General features: G+C 38.0%; 2 protein-coding genes across 6 annotated transcripts in view; one reads left to right on the top strand and one right to left on the bottom strand.

Moving 5' to 3' along the window:
• The window catches only part of SCN2A (sodium voltage-gated channel alpha subunit 2), a 213,630-nt gene extending 204,997 nt beyond the window's left edge, over positions 1-8,633 (bottom strand). Inside the window, exon 1 of the mRNA XM_088829827.1 lies at positions 8,512-8,633. The gene's annotated coding sequence lies outside the window, so the exon portion shown is untranslated. The remainder of the gene's footprint in view (positions 1-8,511) is intronic.
• Positions 1-25,498, top strand: part of SCN3A (sodium voltage-gated channel alpha subunit 3) — a 120,577-nt gene that overhangs the window by 2,300 nt on the left and 92,779 nt on the right. For 3 of the 5 annotated variants that reach the window (XM_088829823.1, XM_055398413.2, XM_088829818.1), the window contains exon 2: positions 17,325-17,519. The gene's annotated coding sequence lies outside the window, so the exon portion shown is untranslated. Of the gene's footprint in view, positions 1-10,687; positions 10,806-17,324; positions 17,520-25,498 lie in introns of all 5 variants that reach the window. The other 2 variants (XM_088829810.1, XM_088829815.1) reach the window with 2 other exon arrangements.

Raw genomic sequence — 25,498 nt, 5'->3', positions numbered from 1 at the left:
TCTGATTTTCACTGAGTTTTATATTACCATTAATCTTGTGCTAAACATGAGGATAGAGAAATAGAGATGTTTAAAGGTCCTTAGCCAGTTCCTTCTGTGGTGGGAACAACCAGAAAGCAACATGTAGAAGTGGTTAAGAGCAATGGCTAGTGGAATGAATCTTATATGTGTGTGTGTGTACGTGCTTGATTCATAGACATGATTGTGTGTGCTTAGTTGCTTCAGTCGTGTCCAACTCTCTGCAATCCCATGGACTGCAGCCCGCCAGGCTCCTCCATCGATGGAATTTTTCAGGCAAGAATACTGGAATGGGTTGCCATTTCCTACTTCAGGGATCTTCCTGACCCAGGGATCGAACTGTGTCTCTTGCATCTCCTGTATTGGCAGGTGGATTCTCTACCACTGAGCCACTGGGAAGTTCCAAGTGAATCCTAGGTTCACTATTAACTAACAAAGATTTAAACCTTCTGAGCCTTTATTATATCACCGATATAAACAGGAATGATGATGCCAACATTGCAGGATTGTGTAAATAAATATTGTCTGTCCAGTGTTTATTACATATCCTGGGGCACAATTAAGTGCCAACCCATCCCTCCTCCCCTGTTCACCAATGCTTGCCAAAAGGAACAGGTATTATTTTTTAATGCTGGTGATGGTAGTGCATCTTCTATCACAACAGGAAGAATACAGTGAAACTGCCAAGAAATTCTTATCCTGGAAGCATGCCCTTGCTGAAACAACAACAAAATGTGTTCTCTATAATAATATCAATTAGAGTTAACATCCTGGCCATTTCCTGAATTGCTCATAGAACTCTCATACCTTCTAGAAGACCACTCTTTTGCCAATGATACATTATCATGGACCCCACTTCTAAGGCTTTTTTCTTTTTAACAAAATAGAGGCAAAAGACTTTATTTCTCTTGTGCTTTAATCAATACAACTATTAGACAGAAGGCCTCTGTGAAGAGTCACAAAAGAAACCTAGGTTTCACCAAGAATTAATTTCCACTATGACCATCAAGTTAAAGAACCTAAATCCCAGAAATGATTGCATGTGTGGACTATGTGATCAACTCAAACTATCTACTGCTTAAGTAGAATTGATGGTGCAATAAAAGGTGGAAAGTCAAACTGTGCCTGATGAAAATGTTGACATACAGCAAAATCTCTACTTCCCTACAAAGGATTTTTTCTACAAACAGCTTCATGCTCTTGACAGCTGTGTGCTACTGGGATCCTAGGGAGCTAGAGCTGGGAGGTCTTTTCGGCACCCCAGGCCTCCCAATCCTTCCCTTCAACCACCCTAGGCCTCTTTAAACTGACTCAGATAACTGCAATGTCAGTTTCATCTTCATGGCAGCCAAGACGACTTAATGGGCTCATGATTAGACAGATCTGAGATGGCCGTGAGTTTGAGAGTCTTCAAGACACGAGGCGAAAGTTTCTCAATTAGACAGTGCCCTGCTTTATTCCATCTTCCTGACTCCAGCTCATTCCCAGCTCTTCTGATTCCTTATTTGTAGGGGTTAAATGAAAGCACCCGTAAATGTAAGCATATAAAAACAAACACTTTTTTTTCACTGAGAAGTGAAATGTTACTAGATGGCGAAATGTCTTTGCATGAGTGGCTGTGCAGATTGCTTTCTTTCTGATTATCATTTATGTATAGGAACACTGTGAACTCACTGAAGGTTGGGAATAATGTTTAACTTGTCATCTAAAATATATCATTCATTCTACCTTGAATAGATATCATTCATCTACCTATTGATGATTATTTTACCAGTTTTCTAAAACTTGAGGATTAATTTATCCACCTACTCCTGAAATAAGGACTTCCCTATAGCTCAAATGGTAAAGAATCTGCCTGCAATGCAGGAGACCAGGGTTTGATCCCTGGGTGGGGAAGATCCTCTGGAGAAGGGAATGGCAGTACACTCCAGTATTCTTGCCTGGAGAATCCCATGGACAGAGAAGCCTGGTGAGTTACAATCCATGGGGTCACAGAGTCAGAGATGACTGAGCGACTAGCACACACACATAACTCCTGAAATATAATTTAGTATATTAACAGTACACTTCTGTACTAGGGATCTATTCTAAATTTTTATTAACTTTAATACTAATTTATCTTTACTTCCACTTGAATTTTACACCATAAACACCTTTAATGGCAATCCAATGTAGAACCTGGTATCCAAACTACAAGTTCTTGAGGTAGGTTGTTCTTTGAGGTAGTTATAAAATCTGGGAAGGATAAAAGCTAATTGTATTGCCTCTTGGGTTGCAAGTTCATATATTTATCTTTGATTAGAAAGCTACCTCTTTAGTTCAGCTTTATTTGATAATATTTTTCACACTGGGGTGAAGTTAACACATTCTTTGCATGCATTTTAATGGGTTTATGTGTAGAATTAAGAGCAGAATAGTGTTAATTTTCTGTTAATTTTACCTGAAAGTAAGTTAATAAAGAAAATCTTGCCCTCTTGCTAAGCAAAGATGTGCTTGCTGATCTGTCTGACGGGCACCAGCTCTGTGGATGTCTGAAATCTGAATCTATGTTCAGACATCTAATTAGCCACAATAGAAGAATTCTTTAAATTTTATATGAATACCTACTCAACTGCATAACAGAAGTTTTAATATGCCTCCTATTTATTGAGTGATTCTTATAATACTCCACCTCTTTTTTCCAGACTTTGAAGTAAAAAAGGACTTTATAGAGAAATTTAAAGAAATTTCTGCTAAGACAAATGAATAGAGAGTAAGTGCAAAGTAACTTATAAGCATGCTTACAAATTAAATCTACCTATAAAACACAAATACAGTGCATATAAACACATGCTAGGTGGTAGCTGTTTTAGGGAATTCTCAGGGGCTGTTTTAGTTCAGATAAATGTTTTAAAAGTCTGGAGTTATTTCTGTAATAGTTGAATTAGGTTTTCATGCTTTTGCAGACTGCATATAGGGAGCCCTGCATGTGATTAAGCTCTGAGCTGGAGGAAAGAGAAAGAAATGATGGTCTTTAAATTTTTAAACAGGAGTTTAATATTGTTTTATTCAATGGGTGATTTCAAAGATGGGAAGTCACTCCTTAAATAACCTTGGCCATTTTCTGCCAAGAAGCTCACTTTTGGGAATTTTAATCTCCTAATATTCAGAAGATACTCTATTCTTACGTGGGTCATACAGAACATTTTGTCCTTTTCTTTTTCCAAGAGCTTGAACTGGAATAATCCACTAAATCCCAGCTCCAGTTATTAAGTGACATTGCACTTCTGAAGCAAACCCCAAATATTAATAGGACACATTTTGTGGGCTCAAGCCTCTATTTGAGAACCAATCACTTGTTTATTAGCTTCTCTGTGCCCTTGCTGTTTTTGCTTGTAACATTTATTTTTCTTTATGTAAGTTGCTTTTGCAAAGTATTCTGATGAGACGGAGTACACTCAGCGTGGCAGGGCCATGGACAAAGTATTCCGAGCAATTTCTTTTCATGGAACTTACACCATGGATGGACATAAACTTAAGAATGAATTCTCCAAGTAATAAGCCCAAATTCCTACATGCATGATGCAGGTGAGAGAAATGAGTAACAAGTCACGTTGGGACTAAAAAACTCCACAACCCACGTGCTTTCTAAAGAGGGGATGCTCCTAAGAGTCAGAAGACTATTGAATCTAATGATTTTTCCAAAGAAGCTTAAAATCTAGATTTCTTTTTTGAGAAACTTCCCTCTTGTTAAATGTTGTCATCTATTTCAAATTATTTACAATATTGGATAGATTCCACAAAGCATACCTACAGGCAGGATATGGCCATGGGATATTTTGGCCAGGTATTTTTTCCTTTTGCCAATCCAACCAGTATTTTTACCAATAAAAGTAAATAAACTTCATGGAGAAGAAATGGCTTGATTGTATTTGGAGGAAGTGCCACACAGGCACTCATATTTCCTATCTGCTCCTCCAGGCTTAACTAACTGCCCACCGTTTTTCTCTTTCATTTCAAATCCTTGGATGTTCTACATATTCCCTCCCATAATTCTGTTTTTACTGCTGCTAATTACATCACTGAATTTTATCTACTTAGATCCTTTTACTCCCCTATTTTTGTTGCTATTAATACTTCTCTTGCTATGGATATCTTGTTACAGCTATGCTAGTTGATGAAGTTTGTAATATTCTCACTTCTACACTGTTCTGAAATTATTGAAATTTGTAGGAAAAACATGTCCTTTAGCTGAGAAAAGATAAAAGATATCATTAATAGAATATTTACATGTCCTTGAGTCAACATGGTCTCAAAGTTCTAAAATATCTTATTAAAGTATCTTTAATCATAGTCATTAATGATTACAACTCAAGTAAATCCATTCTTCATATTAGGTTTCAACAGTTTTATCGAGCTCTACTATCAATCTTAATAATCAATTCCAAAAATTAAAGTACATTATTATATTAGCATTGGAAGAACAGACAAAAATATAATACACAAATATATTGCATTCTTTTTCATTGATGTAAAACTTGGTGTTATTAGATAAGAATAAAAATCAAATACATATGTCTGGAAGGAGAATTTCTTCACCAGTACATGGAAAATTAGAAAGAAAAAGCAAAATGAAAACTGAAAAAAAAGTCAGATTTTTTAAACCTCATTAATAATAATAACAGGAGGGGGAAAAAAACAGTTTAAAGGAAATAAATATGCAAACATCTGAGAGAAAATGGAAACATATAAAACATGATGAGCTTATTCAGAGAGTGGGGCACAGTTCTGGCTACACACTGGAATCATCTGGGAAGCTTCAAAAAGAGCAAACTTAAAAAAAAAAGAGTAAAGCTTTCTCCACCTTAGGCCAATTCAATTAAATGCGCTGGGCTGAGCCTGGGCATCAGTGTTTAAAAGCTCTGCAAGCATAGTTCAAATATGCAGTCAGGTTTGAAAAGCAATTGACTAAAGGAAGATGGAGAAAAACAAGAAAAGCTAATGAAAGTTTGGCTAGAGAAGTGAAAGACATCTGAGACATGACTTTTAGAATAATTTCAAAACTCTAACAAGTGGGCACGTGTTAAGTAAAAAGACTATGCAAATACTTAAAGTAACAAAAAGTACGTTTGTGTCCATTTCCCCTTCGGCTGAAAAGGCTGGTATTTATTCTATATGTTTAAGCAGTTTTATATTTCAAATTGGTAATTTCCTACCCTTACCTCTATTAGAAAGTTGACCCAGCTGCTGGTTGTGATATATTTTTCAAACTAACAATACATACAATTGTGCACACTTAGACATAAGCATCCATGAAGTTCAATTTGTACAACCAGAGATTTGCCCTCTTTTTATTCTGTACTTTGTAAATTGTTCCTTTGAAAATTAAGTCTTAAAATCAAATAAGAGTGGTCATTGAAAGGTATTCTTCGAATGGCCAGTTCATTCAGTTGGAAACAAAACATTGATTTCGAATTATTGAAACTTCAATTGTGGCAGATTTAGAGGTAAAGCAGATCTGTAAACCAACAAATTATTTAAAGGCAAAATTCACTTAAAAATGTATTGTCAGAAAGTGTCATTTCTGAGGAAGAAGTGAATTAACCTAATAGTTAAGTGGAATTAGTAATGAATTGATTTTCCTAAAACGAATTCCATTATGAAGGTGAGTCAGCCTTTTCAACATTTTATGGTTAACATCACAGTTGCTTTTCCATGTTGATTTCCCACAATCCTTTCCACAACTAGGGAGAGTCTGTGGTAGCCTCTATAAAAGCAATCCTCTCCATCCTTCAGAGCAGATTATATCCTAAAATCTTTCCTATGGAGAAACATCCTTTAATATTACTACTTAACTAGGCTTTCTTCGTGACTTCTACCATTTTTTCAACCAGGTCACAAAAATTATCATCCTATATGAAAGATCTGTTAAATCTCAGGATTAGAATACATGTATTTTGAAACAGGAGGCTAGTAATTGCATGGTGAACAGAAGCAACACTATAATATATCTGGTCTCAGTTTATGGTAGACGTCGATGAAATGGTGCTTGGGTTCTCAAACTGGGATTAGATCACTGATTTTTTTAAAAAATGACATCCTACCTTTATATTCAAAGTACTTAGGTAGTCTACAATAAAAATATAAATAACAAAGCAGCAAAATATTAATAAGAATGAAAGCCTGAACCAAAAAGAAATGTTTTTTAATGAAAGGTAAGGACACTTTAAATTAGTCAGTGTAGAGAGCAAAAAATTTACGGTTGATATGACCATTTCCTCCACCAACACAGTGACAACTGTGAGAAATAACTTGATTCTTTGGGGAAAAGAATTCCAATTTGTTATTCAAAAGCATTAAGTATATTTTGAAAAGGGGAAGGGTAATGCTTAGGAGTAAATGAAAAGTGGCAGAGCACATCCAAATCATGATGCAGATCTCTATGCAAATTAGCACGAGTTAAAATACGCCCTGGAAACTGCAGTAGTAAGCTCTCTCATACATTTGTTAAACTTGTTGTTTACTCTGTCTCAAAATTATCCTGAGTCATCGTTAGGACACATTTCCTTTAAATATCCATTAAATGTACTATATCTGTATTACGTTTTAAATAACACTGTGAGACAGAGGTAACCATAAAATCATACTCACTTTCTCCAATAATCCAGATCCCTCAGGAAAGCTAAATTTGGGGAATTTTATGCATAACAAAATACTTTCTATTTATTCTCAATTTTTTCCTGAATAAAAAATTTGAAAACTAAATATTTAAGACATAAAAAGGCACACTTGATTTGGAAACTCTTTGAACATTTTTTTTTCAACATTTGATAGATATTTTGTTTTCTTGGATTTTTTTTTAAATTGAAGTATAGTTGACATACAATGTTGTGTTAGTTTCTGGTGTATAGTAAAGTAACTAATATATATGTGTATGCATTTTTTTCTTTTTCATTATAGATTATTATAAGATACTGAATATAGTTCCCTATGCTATACAGTAGGCCTTTGTTGTTTATTTTATGTATAGTAGTTTGTATCTGCAAACTCCTAAATTTATCCCTCCCCTCCCCTTTCCCTTTCGATAAACATAGTGTGTTTTCTGTGTCTGTGAACTTTCTATTCAAGTTTTTGGTAACCTAGAACTGCCCTAAAAAAATAAAGTCTATTATTTTTTTAAAAGGGGAAAGACATTTGAAGAATAAATGAATTCAATGCCCAACTTTGCACGGGCAATCTTATCAGAATCCTAAATTATCCATGTCCTTGAGTAGTTAGTTCAAGTTCCATAGATGGAACACTGTAGAAATGCCACAAATTCCAGTTCTGTCCTTCCTAGCATCTCCTCTGTTCAATGCTTTTTTTCCTCCTTATGATTGCTGCCCTCTCTAGCCAGAGTATTGCCTGTCTTGACTCTAATTAACATATTGGTTGCTGCAATCTCCAAAGAAAATTTTGCATCAAATGTAATTTTCTCTTGCCTGTGGCATTCTGGCTTCCTTTAGCACCCAAAGAATTGAGCTCTGCACAGTATCCCTTCTGTGTTTACATGCAGAGACCCTCCACTGTGCGATCCTGCTGCAATTAAGTGGTAATGTGGGTGCGTGCTCAGTCACTTCAGTCATGTCCGACTCTTTGCAACTCTATGGACTGTAGCCTACCAGGCTCCTCAGTCCATGGGATTCTCCAGGCAAGAGTACTGGAGTAGGTTGCCATGCCCTCCTCCAGGGGATCTTTCCAATGCAGGTATCGAGTGTCTCCTGCTTTACAGGGGGATTCTTTACTGCTGACCAACAGGGAAACCCAAATAAGTGGTAACATCTACACCTAACTCGGGCAGCACATGCAGGTCTTTGCTCTATTTTGGTAACAATGATGTGCTAAGTGGCTGAAGGAAAAACGTAGACTCTGTGTTTTCACATTTTCTTCAATGACTGATCATATTTCACTGAAACCTAGATCGAGGTTTTGTTAGGTTTTTTTTTTTTTAATTGTTATTTGTATAGAAGATTTTTTATATCACCAATTTAGGAAGAAATTATGTGTACAGAATTGAGTATCTAAATAGAAAGGATGTGAGGGACAATTCTTTTCAGCAACCAACCCTCCAGCTATACTCTTCTCAAGGTATTCATAATATTGATTCATCACAAAAACATAGCTCAAATTTGAACAAGCACATAGCCCATAAAGTATTCTGAATATGAAGACAGATTCTAAAAGGTATAATACAGCCAACCCCAGTTATATCATTAGTCCAATATTCAGTGACCCTTTGAGTTCAGAGTATAAGGTAACTCCTGCACCCTCAGATCACTGTCTCTCAGAAGGGATGAATGTTGGAATACACCAAGCACAGAGTTCCAGTGCTTTAGAGATAAAAGAGGTACTACATATCAACTAGTCACTTTCCCCCCTTCCTTCTCCATAACAGATGTGGACACTCAATACCAAAAACACTGAGCATTTAACATGTCACAGCAAGTGATGTCAAAGAACTTACAGATTACTTACAGATTACTTGAATCACAGGTTACATTCCCCTCATTCTGTTTACTTCTGTCTCTCTTAGGGGCAGGGCATGTTTTCTATTGTATTACACTCTCCTCTGCGTCTCCTCTCCATCTTCAAGGTGATCAGACTCCACAACATTATAACTATCTAGCTGGGATGGGGTGGAGGCTGGGAGGCAGGGTGGGGATGCTTAAAAGAGAAGTTGCTCAGGCGGCTGGGTTCTGGCTGGGGAAAAACCACAGCAGAACTGCAGCCACACCTAAATAAGTATGCTCCAGTGGAGTTTACCACTAGCACTAGTCTGAAGGCAGATTTTACAGCCTCCCTGCTCCATGCTAGATAACTCTCAATTCCTCTGTAGTTTAAGCCTCAAAGGATGCAGGTTACATATGAAGTAAGCACCACCATCTTGAAGTGATGTAAGTTGTACCTCAAGTTCCCTTAGGTTGCCAAGTGAAAAAGGCAATCGACTCTTAACGCTGTGAAAACAGTGCGCTGTCATTTTGATTACAGTCAGTAAACAGTCTGTGGTTGCCTGGAAAGAAACTGCCTCAAGCACAAGGCACCAGCAAGCACTAGGAGAGACGTGGCTAGGGGTAACTTGTAGGGCTCTCTATTATGGCTGAAGCAAAACTGACATTACGGCAGGAATGGATCAAGGGCTGTTTACTGGGCTGAGAACTTTATTTGCTTTCCATTTTCCTTGATGTCAATTTACTTCAAAATAGAAAGCTTCCTATAATTCTGGTTATATTCTGATTTAGATGTTTAAATGTGTTTAAATGTTATTTTCCATGTTCCTCTCTCTCTTACACACACACACATGCACAAACACACAATGTTCACTTTTGTTTCTTGGTCCGAAATCCTAGGAATTAAAGACAAAAACAACTATCTAACCAAGGAAAACAGAAAAATGATACAGAGAGTGTGTGCCTCTCTTCCTTTTAGAGCATCTCAGAACAGGGGATTGCCCGCTTTCTTAATTCATTAGTAGGTTTGATCACTTGGTGGATGGAAAAGGAATAGGGGAAAAGTATATACCGAACCAACACTCACCACTACAGATAAGAGATGAACATATGTACTTTGAAAATTTCTAGATGCTAACGTTAAAAAAAGACAAAAGAAACAAGTGAAATTAATGTTGCTAATGTTAATTTTTTTTTAATTTAAGCCAATATCCCCAAATATTATCATTTCAGATTTGGCACTAGCTATATTTTAAGTGTTCAATTTCTACATGTGACCAGAGCTAACACACTGGATAGGGCATTAGCAGATTTGTTTTAGGTAATTATATTCAGAAGATATCTAATAATATCCTGCTGACTGTGGCAGATAAGCAGTAAAATCTTTATCTTCAAGAAATTTAAAATGTAGAAGCAATAAGGCACATCCTTAATAAAAGCAGAAGCCAGAGTATTATAATTATTATATGAATTTTAAAGCCAATATGTGCAAGCTGTTGGAGTTCAGAGGAAGGCAAAACAACTTCTGACTCAAAATTTAGGTATGATGAGCCTTGGAGTATAGGTAGGATTTTAACAGGCAGTAACTGGTGGTAAGTGATAGTTCAGGCAGAGGGAAGGTTTCTGAAAGTCAGAGGCCAGAGACTGGGGACTTTCGGGGAATAGCAAACAGATACATTTGACTAGGGAGGAGCACACATGTAGGAGAGTATGTAAGATGAAGCTGGAGAAACAAATCAGCAAATTATTTTGTAGGGAGAGCCTCTGATTTTCACTTTTTATAAGGGAAAAAAGACACTGGATTTGGTGGCATGATTACTAGCCATGTGACTTTGGACGTGTTACTTATCCTCTCTGAATCCTACTGTTTCCTTATCTGCAAAATGAGGAAAATAATCACCTTTGTCTCATAGAGTTACTGTCAAGATAAAAATGAGCTAATCAGTGCCTGGCACAGAGCAAGTCAGTGTCCTCTATTATCATTACTATTCCTCTCTAAGACATTTTGAAGTGTGGAATTCTTTGAGTAAAATATTCATTCCTCACTTTGCTTTGTATTAAAGAGGGTCTGATAAACAGCATGCTGTTGTTTAGTCGCTGAGTTGTGTCCGACTCTTTGAGACCCCATGGACTGTAGCCCAGGATCCTCTGTCTGTGGGATTTCCCAGGCAAGAATACTGGAGTGTTGCCATTTCCTTCTCCAGGGAATCTTCCTGACCCAGGGATGGATTGAACCCAGGCCTCCTGCACTGGCAGCAGACTCTTCACCCCTGAGCCACCAGGGAAGCCCAAACTCAGCATACTTAGTCAATAATCTTTGAGGTAAACAGCTTTTGAATGTATGTATGTGATGTCCATTCTAAAGGAGATCAATCCTGGATGCTCATTGGAGGGACTGATGCTAAAGCTGAAACTGCAATACTTTGGCCACCTCATGCGACGAGTTGACTCACTGGAAAAGACTCTGATGCTGGGAAAGGTTGGGGGCGGGAGGAGACGGGGAAGACAGAGAATGAGATGGCTGGATGGCATCACCGACTCTGTGGACATGAGTTTGAGTGTACTCCGGGAGTTGGTGATGGACAGGGAGGCCTGGCGTGCTGTGATTCATGGGGTCGCGGAGAGTCGGACACGACTGAGCGACTGATCTGATCTGATCTGATGTGATGTAAAAGAAATATGACTACATAATTAGAAAATATTGTGCCTATAGAGAATTTGGTTTTTGTTGCTTTTTTATGTTTTACCATTTTCATGGCTATATGACACAAAACTAAGTTACTTTATTTACCTAACCAATCCCATATGAGTAGATATTTCAGTTTTTTTTCTAGACTTTGCTATTATAAAATGTGCTGTGTTAAATAGAATACAAGACTTTCTAAAGAGTAGCTGTAGGCTGAATTTGAAATATCAAATCTAAGTAAAAAGTCTAAATCTTTATAAGAAACTAACATTAAATAATTCATTTATTCAAAAAATGTCTGTTGAGCACCCACTATGTGCCATGCACTGTTCTAAGCACTTGGGATTCACTGGTGAACAAAAGGGACCGAGAAAGGAATATTCCAGCCTCTGTAAGTCTTATGTTCTACCCAGGAAAAATAGAAAGTGAATAAGAGACATTATAAATCAGTTAATTATACAGTACATAATAAGGTGATAAGTGCTTTGGAAACAATAAAGTGGGATAAGGAGATGGAGGGGAAGCACAAAGGTCTCTTTGAAAAGGTATACTTTTGACCAAGCCTTGCAGATGAGAAAGTCAGGTTATCTAGAGGAAAGAACACCCCTAGGAGAGTGAGCAGTATATCTGTGTTAGGCAGGTGCAGAGGACAGCCAGTAGCCAGTGTGACTAGAGAGGAGTGAGAAAAAAGGAGAGCAATGAGTTCAGGATGAGTTCAGCAAGGTAACTGGAAAGCCATTCATAAGGGCTTCGAGGCAATTATAAAGAGTTTGACCTTTTCTCTGGGTAGCTCCTGTAGGCTCCTGCACAGAGAAATAACTCGATTTGTTTTCTCTTTTCCCCAAATCACTCTGACTGCTGGGTGAAAATAGGCTCCATGGGAGTCAGGCCGGAATCAGGGAGACGCTTACAAAGCTATTGCAGGCTTCTGTGAAATACTGCCATAAATCATTTTAAGCGTCCAGGTTCAGAAGAATTACACCACAGGACATTAAACAAATAAACAATGAGATTGAAGAAGCTATGACTGTTATCTTTGAGAAATCATAAAAATTAGAGCAGTATGACTGGTACATATGCTTCTAAGTTCAACAACAACAAAAAGCAGATCAAACAGACAAACAAAAAAAGATTTCTGGATTCTATAACCCAGTCATTTTCAAAATGTGATTCCTGGGCTAACATCATCAGCATCCTCTGTGTGCTTATTAGAAACACAAAATTTGGGGCTTCACCTGTATCTACAAGCAACTCTGGGAGGAACCTGGCAAGCTGTGTTTTACTAAAAGTCCTACAGGTGATTCTGATGCTAAATTTTGAGGACCACTGACAAAAACTCTAATGGTGAAACTAGACGGCAGAAGGATCCTTTTCAGTTTTAGAATACTAGGCTTCCAAGTTCCAATACATATTTTAAATCATGTATTTAGAGAAATTTAACTTTTATTTATGGAGAAAGAAATGGCAACTCACTCCAGTATTGTTGCCTGGGAATCCCATGGACAGAGGAGCCTGGTGGGCTACAGTCCATATGGTCACAAAAGAGTCAGACACAACTTGGCGACTGGACAACAACAACTTTTTGTTTTTATTATATTCTATCTCTTTATTTTAAAAATGAAGTAAAATTATTTTAATGAAGTACATTATTTTTTCAAAATCCATGAGCAACAGGCAGTTGAAGATGATGAAAATGGAGAAAATGTAGATGATTAAACCTGTTCAAGATTGCGCGTTAATGAAGTCACTGTTTTAGAATGTACATTTAGCTCCTGAGTCTCAGCCTCAACATTTTTTGTTTGAAAAAAAAAAAAAAAACATTTTTAGAGTAAGGCATAAATGAATTTAATACAACTCAAAGAAAGAAATCCCAGATTTTAAGTTAACTGAGACCTTCATTTAGTCTTCTAATGGTCAAATTTGATCCAGGAGAATCTGAAGTACCCAGAGAAGTAGATGTGTGGTTTTCCTTCCTAGACTAAATTTCCAGTATATTACTTCATAACATCTTGGTGATTTGACCATTTGAAGTTATTTACCTGATAAGAGTTTCAGGTCCTAAAACCAAAGGAGCAGCTGGTAGGATAGGGCTATTACAGACGCTGAAAGCCAACCAGCAATCCCATCCAGATGGAAGGAGGTCCCCTCCCCATGGGGAAATGCTGCCAGGGACCTGATGACAATAGTTATGAACTCCTCAGTGAGTGGCTTTGGATTTACTTCAGCCCCTGCACAAAGAACTAACTGAGTTCCCAGAGTTTTATAGTCGAATGCCTGCCAGAAATGGTTTTGATCTGGAAAATTCTGAAGCAGGTACATTATGTCAATATAAAGGAGGATAAAATGGATTGAAAGGAAAGAAAGCAGCATAGATGGCTAAAAATAGCTAAGTGAAGTGAAAATGAAAGTCAGTCATGTCTGCCTCTTTGTCACCCCATGGACTGTAGCCACCAAGCTCCTCTGTCCAAGGAATTCTCCAGGCAGGAATACTGGAGTGGTTGATATTTCCTTCTCCAGGGGATCTTCTTGAGTGAGGGATTGAACTCTGGTCTCCTGCTTGCCAGGCAGATTCTTTACTGTCACGTGAGTCACCAGGGAAGCCCCCAAAGTAGTTAAAGGATAAACTAAAGAGGCAAAATAAAGGTTAAAAACAATGGAGCTGGAATAAGACAAAAATTAAACACTAGACTAGAAGAATTTAAAGGATACATCAATTGTTAGGATAAACTAACACAAAAGGAAATGTAAGCAAACTCATCTCTAGAAAATTCAACTGTTGGTATTAATATTACAATTAATAATATTAACAGTAAAAATAAAAATGAGCTAAGAAAAATAAAATTAAAGCAAATTTGTCCAAAGTTCCTCAGCTGGTGACACCTACCTACCCTTTTTAGAGTAAAACTTCTGTCACACTCTTTGAACAACAACTTCCTCATTCATGGTATAAAGAATTCCCCTTAATTTCTGAAATGCTAAAATTCTTTTAAGATAATTTCAAAGGCAGGCTATCCATTTTGGGGGGATCTGTAGGTCCAATACTTATATTAAATAATCTGAAAGGATAGTTTCTAAATCATCTTATCTCATCACCATCTTAATGGAATTCACTGAGTTCAACTACATTAACCATTAGTATAAGTCTTATTTGATTAAACCTTGTATGGGTCTTCTGTGAAATTAAATTTAAGATATCTGCTAAGCATGTTATGTAGTGTCCCTTGATAGCAAAACTCCTTCCCTCAGTTTGGTTCTTAGAGAAAGTTTGTCTTTTTATACATAGTGTTTAAGAATGTTTTTGGCTTTGTTTCCTAAAATAAAATCAGATACGTGTGATTCCATGTACTTCCACTCTTTCTTTCCTTTTGGGAACATTAGCGCTAAATTCCAGCCTTGATTGTATAAAGTGACCATCTCATATTCATAGTAATCTCTACTCTTTTCTTTCAAGATAACCTTCTTAAACTGCAATCTATGTGTCATTTCCATCAAATTAATCTAAGGAACTGGTTTAAAATGCAGATCCCTGGGTCTTTCCCAAGACCAAGTTTTTCAGAATCTCCAGAGAATGAACCCAGAGGTCTACAGATTTAGTAAGTAGTCCAAGTGATTCTTACGCTCACTGAAGTTCAGAACTGATTTAAAGAATCCTCATTCTCTTCTTAACTCAAGTAGTCCTATTTTATCTTACAATTAATCTATAAACCATGGTCTACTTCAAATGATGAGTGAGATAGAGATCTTATTAATACATAATACAACTGAAAGTATTGGACCTAAGTTGGAGTATGAAACCATATGCAGAAATCACTATTTCCCATGTGTACTTGAGACTGAAAAATATCTCTCCCGTTTGGGGCCCAGACCATGAGATATATTTTGTCTGATCTGTGAATCAGTGATTTTCACAAGGGGAGGGTGAAGAAGAAGAACTCAAACAAATCAGAACTTTCTGGTGCTTTTTCAAACTCTACTCTTCTGTTCCTCCTTAAGTTCTTAGTTCCTCTTTGATATTTAGTCCTCCCAAGTTCACCCCCACACCAGAGAAAAGGCTGAAAATGTCCCCAGAGAAAAGACTGCAAATAATTTAGAATATCTAAATTTGATATTTTAGTTATTTAATACCATGCTCATTATAAGTCAGGATGGAGATCAAGGTATTGAAAACTCAGTTATTTATGTGCTGTGAAGGAGAAAAGTAGTGTTTATTAGCCTGTAACTATAAAGTAGAAGAAATTAACATTTATTTAAGGACTATAAATTTAACAATTTAATGCTTGAATGCAATTTAATGCTTCAAGCTCTGATGATGGGTACTATTAAAGTAATAATAACTATAATACTTATTCCTATTATTGCTACTTCTATTACTACTAAAACCTCCAGCTTTTATGGAAAACCTACTTTATACCAGCTATTGTACAAGTGACTCTACATGCATGTGTGTGTATGTGAAGGTCATTTAATTCTAACAACCCTCTTTCCAAGGGTATTACAGTTTCCATTAACAGAGAGGAAAGTAAAAATTGAACTGCTCAGGTAACATGTTCAATGTCAAACAGCTAACAAATGGAAGAGCCAGGTCTGTGTTGCTACCAAGTGAAAGAGAGGAGAGACAAAGGCCAGATCATAAAGGCATCTGCATACTTTCCTAAGTGACTATAACTCACTGAAAGCACTGACAAATCTTAATAAGGGTAAGACACATATTTTAAAAAGATCACTCTGCTGACAGATTAAATAAGAGATTGGTTGCTTAAGAGTGAGTTCTCCTCTGGAGAAGAAGATTCAAAAAAAAAAAAAAACTATGTATGAAATAAAAAGGTGACATTTAATGGGACTTGTAAAAGAGATTAATTCATGAGGATCCAGACTGGTTTGCCATGTAAGATGATTTGTATACGTGAAATGAAATATTTTTTAAAATTCTGATTGCTGGTTTAAATCAGGGATACTGATTGGGTATCCCTGGTGGCTCAGATGATAATCTGCCTGCAATGTGGGAGACCTGGGTTCAATCCCTGCATTGGGAAGATCCCCTGGAGGAGGAAAGGCAACCCACTCCAGTATTCTTGCATGGAAAATCCCATGGACAGAAGAGCCTGGTTGGCTACAGTCCATGGGGTAGCAAAGAGTCGGACACAACTGAGCGAGTAACACTTTCAGTTTCATTTATTGTCCTTTTAAATAATCATTGGTTTAAGAGTCCCTTGGACTGCAAGGAGATCCAACCAGTCCATTCTAAAGGAGATCAATCCTGGGTGTTCATTGGAAGGACTGATGCTAAAGCTGAAGCTCCAATACTTCGGCCACCTCATGCGAAGAGCTGACTCACTGGAAAAGACTCTGATGCTGGGAGGGATTGGGGTCAGGAGGAGAAGGGGACAACAGAGAATGAGATGGTTGGATGGCATCACCAACTCGATGGACATGAGTTTGAGTGATGGACAGGGAGGCCTGGCGTGCTGTGATTCATGGGGTCACAGAGAGTCGGACACGACTGAGTGACTGAACTGAACTGAACTGACTGAACCATTGCTAATGGTTATAGCCAGAAGGACTATGACATCAGATTGATATATATTATGCCTTGGTTTAACATGCTGGTTTTTTCACCTCTGCTTATCTAAAATTTATTCTTAGAAGCCATTGAATAAAGTTTATTGGTCTTAGCAAATAAAATGGATTTTAGGTGGAGAGGAAAAGGTACTAGGATAATAACCCATAACCTCCATGTGTACCATACACTCCAAGGGTCTACCTCTATGATCTTTCTGGTATTTGAAGAAAAGAAGCAAAGGGGCAGTAAAGAGAGGAGAGGAGGGAAGGAAATAGGAGGTGAAGAACAGCCAGATGCCTTGGAGCTCCAGTCTGTCTTCAGAGGGACTGGAATCAAGGTTGCCACTGAAGGAGGTGAATTCCATGCCCACTGCAGGATCCTGACAATGGTTCCTGGTCCTGTCATTCCTTGAGCACACAAGGGTATGCTGCTTATAATGCTCAAACAGCATGTTTTGTGTCAATCCTGATTTCTTGATCTAGAACTATAAGTAAACAAAGTGCATACAAAATCCAAATCCAGAAACAGAGTACCCATATCAATCCAAATGCCAAAGGTGCTGGATTCACTTCACCTGTGTTCTCTTTCTTCACAGATCATGGTGCAAGGAAGGTAATGTCAAGCCACATCAGAGTTCATCGGGGATGAGATACCTGTCAAGGATTTGTGGCAGAGTGGCATACTGGAATAAAAACACAGAATCTCTTATAAGGGTCGTATATGAACAAATGAGATAATTCCCAGAATTGGCCTGGAGTTTTTCTGGAAAAAGGTGCTGTGACTATCTAAGGTACCTAAACTTCTAGTGGGTCTAAATGGTGTTTGTGCAAAGTAAACTAAAATCTAGTAAACTAACAATGGCAACAGTTTCAGGACAAAAAGGAGGCAGAAGAGGGATTTCCTGCCTCCTTGCTAGTTTGTTTCTCCCAAAGAGAAAAACACTCAAGAGACATGGCAGAGATGACCTCAGGGAGTGGAAAGATGACAAAGGCTACTGATGTAAGTAAAGAGAAACTAAACCAGCATTTTATTTCTTTTCCTCTCAAGAGACACATTCATCTTGTGTATTCAGCAAATTACCCAGGATTGTATTTAGTTGAACTTTATTTATTTGGCAACTGGTTCTGTAGGTCATCTATTTGTATAGGATAAAGGACATCCAAATATGTAGTCAGAATTGGATTGTAAGCTGGCTCCTGGACTGGCCAAGTTTTTGAACCTACTGAGGAGTGTTTATTTGTTTGGTGTTATCAGCCGCAACTAATGAAAAAGGCTGTCTAAAATTATCTAAGTGAAGAAGGATGTTTATTGAACCTAAAAAGCAGTGCAGAGGCTGTTTGGGTCCAGGAGGTGAGTGATCCAATCAAGAGCCCAAGGGTAGATCTACCTCTGTGGTCTGCCACCCTCAGTGTGTCTGCTTTGCCCTCACAATGGCATCCCTTCTGGTTTTAAGTGACAGCAGTAGGACCATCATACCCTGATGCAACAGTGTCCATGGGACAGATAATTCTGTCTCCCCCTCAGTCTTTCTTGAGTGAAGAAACTTTTTACAGATGCCAAGTTGGCATACTTGCCCTCACCTTGTATTGGCCAGAACAGGAACAAATGCCTAATCTTTAACCAATGATAGGCAAGGGGTTTGAAGGAGGTATTGAAGTAGAATGGCTGTTGGGAAGATGAACACAAAATTTACTTCAGTTTGAAAACACGCAGTAGACAAACTGAGGAGCTGATTTGTCTGTTACAATGATGCTGATTTGTTTATTACAATATTGGCTTAATTGTCATTATTAGTTAGCTGTTGTCTCTCTGAGCGTGTATCTGTCTGATAATGATAAAGTCACAGGCAACATCATCTCCTAAAAGATAATAATTATTTCCAAGACAAAAACTGTTCTGAAGCCAGAGATGAACTTCTGCTTTCACATTCAGCTATTTTTTTCAGATGCCTGACATTAAGTCCAGGTAGAAAAAGACAAAAATAATTCTTTTATTAAACAATTGGTAAATCAATAATAATATTTATGTATGGACAATCACGGAGAAGGCAATGGCAAGGCACTCCAGTACTCTTGCCTAGAAAATCCCATGGATGGAGGAGCCTGGTAGGCTGCAGTCCGTGGGGTCACTATGGGTCGGACACGACTGAGTGACTTCACTTTCACTTTTCACTTTCACACATTGGAGAAGGAAATGGCAGCCCACTCCAGTGTTCTTGCCTGGAGAATCCCAGGGACAGGGGAGCCTGGTGGGCTGCCGTCTATGGGGTCACACAGAGTCGGACACGACTGAAGTGACTTAGCAGCAGCAGCATGGACAATCATGTGTTTATCTGACAGGAAAGGAACAATAGTAGAGAAAGTCTAGATTTACTTTGTATTTGGCCATAGTATGGTGATAGCCACCCTACAGTTACTTTCTCAATAGGTTTGTCCAAACTGTTAGTAATACTGATTGCTTGACATTACACTAAGAACAAGAGATATGTTACACAGATGAAGTAGCAAGCTCAGACTTTTTATTTACCTTTAAATAGCTCTAAAATGTTTGACATACATGTGAACAGGTATCTATTAGATGTGAGTTTTAGGTTTATTAATTCATTCCTGTTTGTTTTGTATTTTAAAGCAAAGGTGAGGACTGTATTGCTGTGCTTCTTAGGTAGTACCACCCCATTCCTAACATAATACACACATAACAACCTCTATACATAATAACCTCCTAATAAGGTAGCTGACTCATCTTAATTCCATTTCTGAAGACATGAACTAAAATTCTTCTCATTTTGCAGGCTTGGGACCCAGGCTTTATTTTAACCTATCTATATTCAAATCCTGACTCCTTATTACTTTTGTAACTTGGACAAGTTTTCCAACCTACGTATACCTAGGTTTTCCAACCTGTAAAATGAGGAAAATAATAATAGTAATACCCTCATAAGGTTAAAATGACAATTAAATCAGTTCAGTTCAATTCAGTCTCTCAGTCGTGTCCGACTCTTTGCGACCCCATGAATCGCAGCACGCCAGGCCTCCCTGTCCATCACCAACTCCCAGAGTTCACTCAAACTCATGTCCACAGAGTCGGTGATGCCATCCAGCCATCTCATTCTCTGTCGTCCCCTTCTCCTCCCGCCCTCAATTCCTCCCAGCATCAGAGTCTTTTCCAGTGAGTCAGCTCGTCTCATGAGGTGGCCAAAGTATTGGAGCTTCAGCTTTAGCATCAGTCCTTCCAATGAACACCCAGGATTGATCTCCTTTAGAATGGACTGGTTGGATCTCCTTGCAGTCCAAGGGACTCTCAAGCGTCTTCTCCAGCACCACAGTTCAAAAGCATCAATTCTTTGATGATCAGCTTTCTTCACAGTCCAACTCTCACATCCATACATGACCACTGGAAAAACCATAGACTTGACTAGACGGACCTTGGTTGGCAAAGTAATGTCTCTGCTTTTTAATATGCTATCTAGGTTGGTCACAACTTTCCTTCCAAGGAGTAAGCGTCTTTTAATTTCATGGCTGCAATCAGCATCCACAGTGATTTTGGAGCCCAAAAAAAATAAAGTCTGACACTGTTTCCACTGTTTCCCCATCTATTTCCCATGAAGTGATGGGACCAGATGCCATGATCTTTGTTTTCTGAATGTTGAGCTTCAAGCCAACATTTTCACTCTCCTCTTTCACTTTCATCAAGAGGCTTTTGAGTTTCTCTTCACTTTCTGCCATAAGGGTGGTGTCATCTGCATATCTGAGGTTATTGATATTTCTCCCAGCAATCTTGATTTCAGCTTGTGCTTCTTCCAGCCCAGAGTTCCTCATGATGTACTCTGCATATAAGTTAATTACATGACAGAGTATCTGAGACATAGTGATCATTCAATTGAGTTTTATCTATTATTATTATTTAATCCTCAAAGTCACTTGGTTAGGTAGGCACACCAACAAAGCAATAATTTCAAAACTTTTAAAACACGGATAATAATATTTTATTCAGCCTTGGCGAGTGCCCAATGGTTATTATTATAATGTGTTGAATGCTGTGTGTATGCCTTTGATAAAATATGCTCTTGGTCACACACGCCACTCACGAGCCCTAAATGAAAATTCCTTTGGAAAAAAATAACAACTTTCTTTAGTAGGAAAATAGTTAATTGGTCCATTCTATCTTTTAGATTCAGTTCAGTTCAGTTCAGTCGCTCAGTCATGTCCGACTCTTTGCGACCCCATGAATCACAGCATGCCAGGCCTCCCTGTCCATCACCAACTCCCGGAGTTCACTCAAACTCATGTCCATCGAGTCGGTGATGCCATCCAGCCATCTCATTCTGTGTCGTCCCCTTCTCCTCCCGCCCCCAATCCCTCCCAGCATCAGAGTCTTTTCCAGTGAGTCAACTCTTCGCATGAGGTGGCCAAAGTATTGGAGCTTCAGCTTTAGCATCAGTCCTTCCAATGAACACCCAGGATTGATCTCCTCTGGAATGGACTGGTTGGATCTCAGATTATACCCTTCCTATTTCTTTTGTTGATACCAAGAAAACACAGACAGCATCCTATTCTCAGTAATGAAACCAGTCTTTCCCTGACAACTCTCTCTCTTGTCGTCAAGAGCATGAAAATATATTAGAATGCTGTTTTTTTTCTTCCCTGATCTCTCAAGTTGTATGACACAGAACAACTTTCCTTCCTTGAAGATGGCAAATTTATAGCCTCTGACATAATTCAGTTTCCATGGGAATAGACCAGAACTAATTGATTTTGTCTGTAACATAATTATAAAAATCCCTACAGAGAGAGACAGAGAGAGACTATTGATACTAACAGGCTATGGACCAATACAACTCACCAAACTGTTTTCTGTTCTGGAAAATTAGGCAAGATGAGAATTCACGGGCTAAATGACTAATGGAAAAAATACTTTTGTTTCTGCTGCAGTAGTGCTACGGCATATCCCAAATATTTACTGTGCCATTTTTCTCAGATTCTGATTCATTAACAATTATTAATTTTGTGTTCATTGTATTTGTTGGTTTTACATGTTTTTAGCAGCTTATGTTAGTATCACAGCACACAGATATGTGAACCTGGAAAACTGAACTGGGTTACACAAATCTATTTTTCTGTACTAATATACAGCTTAGATCTTTAATATCAAATCACACAACAGTAAGATTTGAGATAAAAAATGTCAACAATAATAGGAAAAATCAGTCAAGAATAGAAAGTATGGAAAATGTGTCACCCTAGGGGGACAATCTGTGTTTGTCAATAGACAGACACTTCAGTGAAGATTATTTTACTTCTCTGTGCCTGTTCCTCAGTTATTTTAAAGGCAGGGAGCTGGACTTTTTGTCAAATCCAATGCATGCCTTTTAATTAGCTTCTTAGAAATTCCTCTTTGGCATCTATATAACTGTTCTAATTTCACTGTCTAATATCCTCTGTGTTCCGTCTCCTTAAAAATGGTAATCATAAGAGTCCTGCCTCTTCATGTTTCCAATTTTTTCCTAAATAATGTACTGTGTATTCTTCAGCTTTAACTGGTGACTCCTTAGTCAACATTTCCTCAGCCCAGACAGCTTTCTTGAGTCTCAGATACATATACACCCAGTTGTCTCACAGGCATCTCAAACTAAATAAAACTCAGGCAGAATTTATTCCTACAAACCTCGACTTCTTGGTTGGGTTAAACTTGAGGCTTAAACCAGAAATCTGGAAAAGAACTTAACCTCATAACTCTTCTTCACCCTTCATATCAAATCATCACAAAACCTCATTGGTTTTCTCTTCCTAATTGTGCCTTCAGTACAAACTTCCAGCCATGGTTTGTTTTCTCTCTAACTTATTGAAGACCTTCTATCTTCTAGGCACTTGCTCACCTTTCAGTGCATTTTCTCATTTAAAGATTAACATTAACTCTATGAAGTATATGCTGTCATTGCTATCATTATCTTCATAGGGAACCTGGATAGTATGAAGAATAAAAAAAAATTTTTATCACATTGCTAGAACATAGTGGAGCCAGGGCTTGAATGCAGTCCTGACCACCAAGTCCACACCCAAGGCAATGGCAGACCACTCCAGTACTCTTGCCTGGAGGATCCCATGGATGGAGGAGCCTGGTGGGCTGCAGTCCGTGGGGTCGCTAGGGGTAAGACACGACTGAGCGACTTCACTTTCACATATTGGAGAAGGAAATGGCAACCCACTCCAGTGTTCTTGCCTGGAGAATCCCAGGGACGGGGGAGCCTGATGGGCTTCCGTCTATGGGGTCGCACAGAGTTGGACACGACTGAAGTGACTTAGGTAGTAAAGCTACAATAAAATTCTCTTGCCCTTTGCTTTAAACCACTGGTGTCCATCTGCTTCCTTTTAGGGAGGCTGTTCTCAAAGGGTGGTTTTCAGACACGGGGGTGTTCCTGAGTCCACTTCAAAGTGTCTGTGAGGTCTCAACTATTTTCTTAAAAAATACCAAATTGTCATTGGCCTTTTTTCACTGCTCTGATATTTGCACCTATAGTACTAAAGTCATGGAAGTAGAACTGCTAATGCCTGGGCAGGAATCAAGGCAGTAGCACCAAACTGTAGGAGGAGTCCTTGTTTTCTTCACCACCATTTTTGGTAAGGAAAAAAAATGCCAGTTCACATAAGAACATTTTTGATGAGGCAGTAAAATTATTAGTTTTATTAAATCTTGACCCTAAAGAACACATATTTTTAATATTCTGTATGATGATAGGGAAAAAATACAGAAAGCATTTCCACTGTAGACCGAGCACTACAGCTGTCTCAAGGAAGAGTTGTGTGACTGTGTCAGTCAGGAGCCGAATGCACATTATTTTTTCATGGAATACCATTTCCACTTGAAAGAAAGAACTGACAAACTATGGTTATTCAGACTCGGGTATTTGGCAGACATTTTCTCAAAAATGAATAAAGGAAAAACCTGTCATTTCAGGGAAAGCAAATGATAGCATTTGTTGTTGATGTTAAAATTGGAGCTTTAAAGGGGAAATTGGAATTCTGGAAAACTTTTACCTGAAGCTGGGATAACTGACTTATTTGAAAAGACCCTGATGCTGGGAAAGAAAGGGGACGACAGAGGATGAGATGGTTGGATGGCATCACCAACTCAATGGACATGAGTTTGAGTAGACTCTGGGAGTTGGTGATGGACAGGGAGGCCTGGCATGCTGCAGTTCATGGGGTCGCAAAGAGTCAAACACGACTGAGCAACTGAACTGAACTGAACTTGGAGCTTGACAGTCTCCCAATACTTTATGATCTTCTCTAGAGATCAATGGTGATATTAACAAATGCTATTTTTGAATGTTACATAATAAAATTTGTCAGAATTTGGAAAATCTGCATAGCAATGTGCTGCTATTTTCCAAATGATCTATGCATGATGGTACAAAATCCATCCAAAGGGCAAGATGAATCAAAAGTTCACTGATAGACAGTTTCAGGTTCCATATTGAAACTAATTTAAGAAACTACTGTTTGTAGAGTTTTAATTGTTTATCAAAGAAAAATATTCACAATTGCTTCATAAAGAAATTGAAATACTCCCTATTTTCCAACTACATATTTATGAGGGGATTTTCTTTTTGTACTTTAATCAAAACAATATATCTCAACATATTGAATTCTTAAGCAGATATGAGAATCTAGCTATATTCCATTAAGTCAGACAGTAAAGAGATTTGCCCAAATATAAAACAAGTTCATTCTTCTCATTCAATTCTTTTCATTTTGAAACATGATTGGTATATTAAGTTGTTTTCATTAAAAATCTGTTTTATATGTAAACATATTAATTTAATCAAGACATGTTTTCAAATTTTCTATTCTAATTTTTAGAACAGCAAATATGGATAGATAAGTCTCCTCTTAAACAAAAGCTCTTTGAAGTCATCTATAATTTTAAGAGCATTAAGGGATCCTGAAACCAAAATGTTTAGAAAACATGGCTCTAGGATCGCTCCCTATCTGTCCATCCTTCATACTGCCACCATGTTTCCAATCTTAAAGTGATCATGCATGTCCCACCTACAGCTTTCCTTAGCATGCTGAATGAGGCCTTCGGTGATCTATATCCTGCCTAAATTCCATTCCTTCATTTTTTCACTCCCTTTTAGGCAGGTTGACTTCCACCTATAATGAACTTCTTATAGTTCTTCCCAAACAATCCACGCTCTGTTATTTCTGGGTCCAGATATGTGCTTCCCCCCTGCCTACCTAATAGGTCTCTACTGATAAGGCTTCTTCCCAACCTTCCCCCATCTACCACCACCACTACAACTAGCTGGTCAAATTCCAACCAGTCTGCAAAACTTACCCTAATATCACTTCCTTAGGAAAACTTGTCTTAACCATGCCCTTCCCTGGGTAGAATAAACAGCTCCCTTTAATGCAGCTCAGACAATAACCAGTTATATAAAATTATATTATAATTATTAGTATAAAAATCTGTCTCTCCCAATGGACAGTCAGTCCGTTAAGGGCAGAGACTATGGGTGCCTAGTTCAAGCACAGTGTTGATAGAGTGGTCCCTCAATAAATATTTCCTAAGTAAATGACCCCAAGTTTCCTTCCAGGTTTGAAATTCTGCCATCCATCCCTGTAATAAGAATTCTGAACCACAGTCTTTCTTGATTAATAGAAGGATGCATTTGTTTTATTGACACACATTAGCAAACATAGACACTTGAGTTTTTAATCAGAGGATCAGTTCCTCAGATCTTTTCTCCTTTTTCGTCCTTGCAAGGAC

The sequence above is a fragment of the Moschus berezovskii genome, chromosome 2 (genome assembly GCF_049115385.1).
Source record: "Moschus berezovskii isolate FMDL1 chromosome 2, NW_MosBer_1.0, whole genome shotgun sequence".
Lineage (NCBI taxonomy): Eukaryota > Metazoa > Chordata > Mammalia > Artiodactyla > Moschidae > Moschus > Moschus berezovskii.
The sequence above is the reverse complement of the archived record's forward strand: the minus strand, read 5'-3'. Positions and strand labels throughout refer to the sequence as shown.